This window comes from Nanorana parkeri, unplaced genomic scaffold (genome assembly GCF_000935625.1).
Source record: "Nanorana parkeri isolate BGI_ZX_2015 unplaced genomic scaffold, ASM93562v1 scaffold417, whole genome shotgun sequence".
Taxonomy (NCBI): domain Eukaryota; kingdom Metazoa; phylum Chordata; class Amphibia; order Anura; family Dicroglossidae; genus Nanorana; species Nanorana parkeri.
The window spans coordinates 445,582-453,376 of NW_017306685.1; positions in this window are offsets into that span (position 1 = coordinate 445,582).

Sequence of the window (7,795 nt, forward strand, 5' to 3'; positions counted from 1 at the left end):
AGCTGTGTGATACACAAATAAGATACAATTTTGTTAATAGTTAAGGCACTTAAATGCATTTTTAAGATTTAACTCCTGAGTTTAGTGTCACTTTAAGGTTGTGGAGATATAAGATGTTATTTATTTTAATAAACCTTTGCTGTTAATGTATGCAAGACCTACAGTATAACAAGCCAAGTCTTGATTTAAATGTTACTTTCAATCAGGGATGGCCAAACTGCGGCCTGGTCTGGAATAACCTCAGAGATATGTTTCCGTACAGTTTGCACTATTCACCTTAAAGTAGAATATGTGTTTGGAGAGACAGCTAAATGTGTGTAGACAGAGGGACTGCGCCCTGCATTGCCTGATGAAGGCGGGGCCTAAAAAGCCTCTTAAAAAGGCTTGAGCCTTCTACCCATATACTTAAAGCAAGTCGTACTGTTTTATAAAAATATTTATATTATATAGTTATACTGTTTTATTTTCTTTTTCTATTTCTAAGAGAGCAGATTACAACAGGTTCCAAACAATACATTTTTATAGTAAATGTAAGGGCATGTCAGTCAAAGTGCCATTCCTCCCTTTTCACCTAAGAAGAACTCATTTAGAAATACATAGAGCCCATAAGAGCAATAGCCTATTGTGCAATCTTGAATGTCTGGAACTGAAGGTGGAGTCACTCAGACAAACGTTGTAAAACAGAATTCCAATTATGAAAGTTTGGAAAAGTAATAATTACACATTTTTTAAAAACAATGTCATTTGACATGAAACATTTCAAAACGGAGTCATATAAAATAATAATTATTATTATTATATTATTATACAGTATTTATATAGTGCCAACAGTTTGCGCAGAGCTTTACAACATAGGGAAGATATTATAATTACAATACAACTCAAGACACAATGCTAAGGAGGGCCCTGTCCCTGAGGGCTTAAAGGTGGCGAAGGTTTCTCCGGGTGACAGTGTGACGTGTAGGGGGGGTCAGTGTTGGGGACAGGGTGAGGGTGAAACTGATAAGGTTGTGGTCTGAGAGGGGGAAAGGGGTGTTGGAGAGGTTGCAAGTAGTGCATAGGTGGGAGAAAACAAGATCTAGTATGTTACCATCAGAGTGAGTAGGAGTGTTTGACCATTGTGTTAGATCAAAAGAAGAGGTTAGGTTAAGAAATTGAGCAGAGGCTGGGGTATTAATGTTAGTGGCAATATTAAAGTCACCAAGAATGATAGTGGGTATTTCCGAGGAGAGAAAGTAGGGTAGCCAGGCAGAGAAGTCATCCAGAAAGCGAGATACTGGTCCCGGTGGCCGGTATATAACAGCAATCCTCAGTGAAGTTGGAGAGAATAGGCGAATGCAGTGGGTAAATAATGTGACACTAATCTGCTAAATAATGACGATAAATGCCAGTGAAAAATAACCTGCTCGTCCTTTTCCAGTGATATGAGGGGAATCTTACTAAATGGGAAACAAGACATCATTTAGGGAGCTTTTATATTGTACTGCGCTACAATGCATGTGCTTTCAATGCATTCAGGCATGTTGCGGCACACTCCATTAGGCAGCCTCTCCAAAATAAATGGGCTGCAACACACCTCAATGAAGGAAAGGATAGCGCAGGTGCAATTTATTTCACAGCACACATGTGTTAAGGAGGTGCTTTTGGATGCTATTCAAAATGAATGGCACCAAAGCGGATAATGGTGTTACCGCAATGTAGTAATGTGAATAGGCCCTTATTGTATATTATTCACAGTAAAGGGATTACAGTAATGAACATAATAGGCATTACACCTATTATACTGCTTCCGCATTAATCATCAATAGACATCCCCCTCCCCATAAAAACCCCATGTACATTTGTGGCCATTGGATAGGACATGGCTGCCTAATATAACCCCTTTTACAACAGAGGTCACTGTAAATGCCCCCATTTTATTAAAGTTCAGTGGAAATGCCCATGTTACATTAAGAGATTTAAGAGATTTGTTTAAATCATTTGAATAGAACTTTTTACGTTTTTAGATATAGTTTTTAAAAAATCTAATTGTTTATTAATGTTTTCAGCTTAGTTTCCATCCAAAGTCTGCATTTGTATAAAGGAAGTAATGAGGAGGGTAGGAAGGCCAATTATGTTTTTTTTTCTAAACTTAACTTATCCGTAGTATTATCATATATAAAGTCTCTTTATATGACACTTTTAACACATATTGATATTACATACTGCATGTGGATATCTGCTGAATCAGAAAAGCTTTTTGTATGTAAATATTTAAAATTATAATCCATAATCCTTGTATATGGAAAATTTAAATAATATAAATGTTTGAGAGACTTGAGTTACCAGATATATGCTTTTCGTCAGTTATCAGAAAACACTAGAACAAGGTACTATGTACTTCCCTCTGGGTCCTATGTACTTAGGAGAAATAAAGCTCAGCACAGCTGAGAATGCTTCCACTACTTTGGTATAAACAAAAATGTTTCTATGTTGTTAACAATAAAGGCTGCGCAAGGGAGGAGTCTATTGCTGGTTCTCGTGCCTGGAGCATTGCAAAGCTGTTTTTGTGCCAATTGTTTGTAAGTGCAACTTTTAACACTATTAAAAAACTTCTTTTAATATAATGCACAATGGGAGCTGCTCTTTTTTGTTTCATCTGAATCCTGTGAGTGGATATTACTCAACAACAACTGGAGATTGGAAATAAGATCGGTGATAGGGGAGTTGGATCCCGATGGAGGAGTCCATAGACGAACAGAGGAGAAGAGCCGGAGGGACTTGTTCAAAATTTGTACCTGATTATGAATGCGAAGTCCCGCAGGCATCTGGTGAGTGTAACATTGAGCATAATAAGGATAACAGAAACAGAAGGATCAGAAGATTATGGTTTATTTGTCGTTGCCTGCTAATATTGATTGACTTTTCGCTGTTTCTTCCACCCTGAGTGTGGACATTTTTTATCATTCTTGTATACATCAGTTTTTCGTTTTGTTATAGTTGTGATCACTTAGAATTTTTTGCCTGGACACGGAACATATGCTGAGATGAATCACATCAGAAGGACACATTTGTAGATTTTTTATCAAATACAAAGGATACATTTAAAGGACACACTTGAGCCTAGCGCAACATAGTAGTTATATGAAACAATTTTATATACTTTCTAAAAAGGGGGGGGGGGCCCAGCAGCGCCAGTCCAATGTCGGTGGAAGAAGAGGCTGGGCCCCAGCAGCGCCGGTTCGGCAGCGAAAAGAGGCCAGGTCCCAGCAGTGATGTTGCGGCAGCGTAAGAGGCTGGGCCCCAGAAGCCCCAGTTTGGCTGCGGGAGAGGCTGGGCCCCAGCACCAACAGGTAAGGAGCTGCATGTGCAGGGAAAGGGACCCCACCATAGGCGCTGCATAGCCCACCATAGAGAATCTCAGATGGGCTGTGCAGGATGTATGGTGTGCTCTGCAGGGTTACTCTCTAGCGGGCTGTGTGGGGTCTCAGGTGGGCTCAGCAGGATCTTAGGTGGGTCCAGAGTCCAGTGCATTACTAAGTCCTGTGCATTACTAAGTCCAGTGTGTTACTATGCCCTTAGTCCAGTGAGTTACTAAGTCCTGAGTCCAGTGCATTACTAAACCCAGAGTCCAATGCGTTACTAAGTCCAGTGTGTTATTAAGTCCTGAGACCAGTGCGTTACTATGTCCTGAGTTCAGTGCGTTACTAAGTCTAGAGTCCAGTGCGTTACTAAGTCCAGAGTCCACTGCGTTACTAAGTCCAGTGTGTTATTAAGTCCTGAGTTCAGTGCATTACTAAGTCTAGAGTCCAGTGCATTACCAAGTCCAGAGTCCAGGGCATTAATAAATCCTGAGTCCATTGCATTACTAAGTCCATAGTCCAATCCGTGATGGTGGAGCTGTGTTAACTCTAAGTAAAACTAATTAAGAGTTAGGTATTTGCTTCTAGCTTAGAAGTCAGTAAAAGCCATGCTGTCGCGCTTTTAATTTAATTTGACCTTTTTTATTGTTTCATTTTTGGCTTTCCAGTACCAGGTCCAATTTTACTAATATAATGTGTATTTTCAGCCTTACACAAAGTGGGAAATCTTATCCCAAAGCATTATGTAGTGCATTAAATCTATAATTGCACATATAACAGAAAATATAGCTATGGCAACACCATATCTCATAAAATAATTAAATGCAGGAGTAGGCAAATTAATATGGAACTCAGGAGCCAGTCTGTCCAATTTTTGTAGGAACCAGCTTTGATAACCACTAAAGAGAAAATTGCCTACCTGGCTCCTGGGATCTGTCCAGTCCTGAATGAATGTCCTCATTGGTACGGAAAATTTACCCCCGAGCCCCACTCGGGATTACTGCCAGGAAGGTTAAAAGCCTCCTCACTATGGTACTTTTTTGTACTTTGTTTTGTGGTGGCTGTACTTTTTTAATCTGGTACTGGTTGGCACTGGTGCTGGATGGCAGCATTCTCACATCGTCATTGACTTCAATGCACAGCCATGACCCCTCCTGCCCCAGAACGGAGGTGAGCCGGCCGGGATGCGATCCAGTGCGTTCCTGCGCATAATTGGGCTGGAACGCACTGGGGCTGGTACCAACTAGCCCTCCCTGCTACTATAGTCACTATTCTGGGCAAGCACCAGCAGTAGGGTGTTGCAACATCAGCCACAAAGAATGAGGGCAACACAGTCCTAAAATCCAGCCCGTACTAGTGTACCAGAGGCAGTTTCAAATCCTTTGTGGATACCCTCTACTTCATCAGTGTCTGTCAGCTCCCCCCCTCCCCCCCCATTTACATCCCAACCAGATACTAAGGTGGAAGCTAATAATTTTACACCCATTCAATGTTTTTTTATTGTTTTTCACACTATTTTTCAGAGCAATTTGATTTAATTGCAGAGCAATGTAACTTTACACCCAACAGTTCACTGCCAGTAATCCAGATTCCTTTTATACAGACCATTTCAGTGGAAGCCTATGACTAAAACATTTCTCGGCCTGAATCTAAACTTGGAAATCACGAAAAAAATTAACTTAGTCCACACACCCAATCCATTACATGCCCTTATATTCTTCAGTCATGTCCAGGACACAATATCAAACAATAGTGAGATTGTTGCATTTCAGTGACAATTCTCTATGTCCTCCCACAAGTGACCCCACATATAATATGCTGCATAAAATTAGGCTGCTCATCAATTTCTTCTCCAAAAAAATTCAGAAATGTATACACCCCGGAAAAACAATTTGTATTGATGAGTCTATCAACTTCTTCACAGGCAGACTTACTATAAAGCAGTATGTTCCCAGTAAACATGCCATGTATTGGGTGAAGTTGTACACACTGTGTGAGAGAGGTGCAGGCTACATTATTGATTTCCGTGTTTATAAAGGGAGAGGTATCCAGCTGGAGCCCCCTCAATTCCCCTTTTATATGGTTAGCAAATGAAGTATAGTTTGGGACTTTATATTACCTTTATTTCATCAGGGCTACCACCTCTATGTGGACAATTAATATTCCCCTGGATCACTATTCAAACACCGTTTTCTCAAGCAAACAGTAGCTTGTGGTACAATGCAAAGGTTATCCTCAAACACATGTCAACACAAAGCTGAAAAGGGGGGAGTGAGTTAGTCTGCACAGTAAGGAACCTTTGGCACTGACATGGAGATAAACAGAATGTTTAAAGTGTATTTCCACTTTTGCAGTATAATCTGAGAAAACCCCACTATATCTTTATGTGTTCCTGTTCACACAGCATACCGAAAAATACTTGAAAACATATTTTATACCTTTTAGATTTGTCTGTGTAACAGGTCTTACCAAGCTTCTCTCTCAATTTCCAAGTGACATGAAACTCTGTCTGTCCCCATAGAAATACTAGGGACACTCTGAGCTTCCTCTCATTAAAGGTACTGTCAGCAAAGGTCCCGCACCGCGCATGCGCAGAGAAGAACAAACCCGCGCATGCGCAGTACGCGTCCTGCCAACGGAATGACGTGCCAAAGGGCGCACCGGAAGTGACGCGCATATGGCGCGGAAAGACGCGCCAAATGCCGCACCGGAAATGACGTGCTTGATAGATTCCATGCCCTATTTAAACCCAGCTCACACGGCCGTTAGTTGCTGGTTTGTCTTTCCAGCTTGTGTGTGTTCCTTGAATCCTGTTTTGCCTGGTCCTGTTTACTTCTGAACTCCATGGATTTTGACTCGTTTCTGTTTTGCCGACCATCCCCGCTTGCTGCCTGCCTTTTTGACCTCGGACTGTTTTCTGGATTTTCCTTCTGCCTGCTCCATTCTGTACTGCATCGGATCTCCTAGCTATTTGACCCTGGCTTGTTGTGACTACGAATACTGGATTTTCCCAAAGCACTCGTGCAACTCCTTGTCTGCCTGGCCTTTGTCCCCAACATCAAAGGCCACAAGACACGAGGTGCAAGAGAAGCCTCCTCAACCTTCGGTCTCCATACTAGGTACGTGATAGGTGCCCATCCACCTTACAATTATCATTCGATTTTTGTCGTGCTTTCATCAAACCGTCGGCCGATTTCAGCATGACTGCCTCATCATGCACAGACACTACTATCTGACCAAATTTTGTCAATCCGCAGAACGGATTTTTGTTTGTGCATGTGCAGTGTTCATGTTCTGATTTATTTTGTACGAAAACATCACTAATCCATCGATTTTCGTACGATTCGAAAAAAGTTTTCTAGCCTGCCCGATAGATGAAATTTGGTCAGTTGTACAGTAATTGTGATCGTTGACTTCCCATCAACCGGCCGATTATGGTACGAAAACCCGACTTCGTTCAGAAATCGAATGATAATCGCAAAGTGTATGGGCACCTTTACACACAATGCGTCCAGATCTTTAACCCTTTGTTAAGACAGTGTTCAAATCTTGTTTAGAACTGATAATTACATTTGCCAACAGAGTACAGGCAGGATAATTATATTAGCATTAACCTGCCCAGCTCTACTTGCATCCCAGACCAAAACTCAGTACAGGGAAAGGGAACTATAGAGCGTGTATTGTGTAAGCAACAATAAAAAAAAAATAAGTTATGTATTGTAACTGAGAACATGTACCAAATATAAAATAAGTTATCCCAATTTGGCCGCAAAATATACACTGAGTGGCCAGATCAGTACATTGTTGGGCCACAAGATGACTTCCACGAGATGTTGAAAGGTGATGCGAGGAATCTGACACTGCACTGTTGCCCTTCTGTTGTCTTGTACCAGTCTTGCCACTCTCCGTTCTGCCCTAACATTGACTAGTCGCTGACGGCCACAATTCGCACGTTCAGACCCAGATTTTCGGCTGACAGTCCAGTCTTTAAACACTTTAACAACAGCTGCTCTTGAACATTTAACGAATTCTGCTGTCTGGTTTAAAAAAAAACTCTCTCGATTCATGAGTACAATCCACATATAGGAGGTGCACATTTCAGTAACCAGTTTATGAATTATACATTTTAGGGTGCCGATACCAAGTATTTGGGTGAGTACTCGCCCAAATGCTCCTGATGCTTATCCCGATACTGGAACTTCTGATATCAGGAAGCTGGGTGGCGAATCATTACACGCCGCCCGGCTTCCTGATTGGCCTGGAAACTGACCAATCAGGAAGCTGGGCGCCGAGTCATTACCCGCCCCCTGGCTTCCTGATTGTCCAGAAAACTGGCTCCATCCTTCCTCGACACCTGGTGGACACCGGGAAGTCGGGGGGGGAGGGTAATGACTCACCACCCGGCTTCCCGGCTAACCAGTCATTACACACCACCCGGCTTCCTTAATGTATCC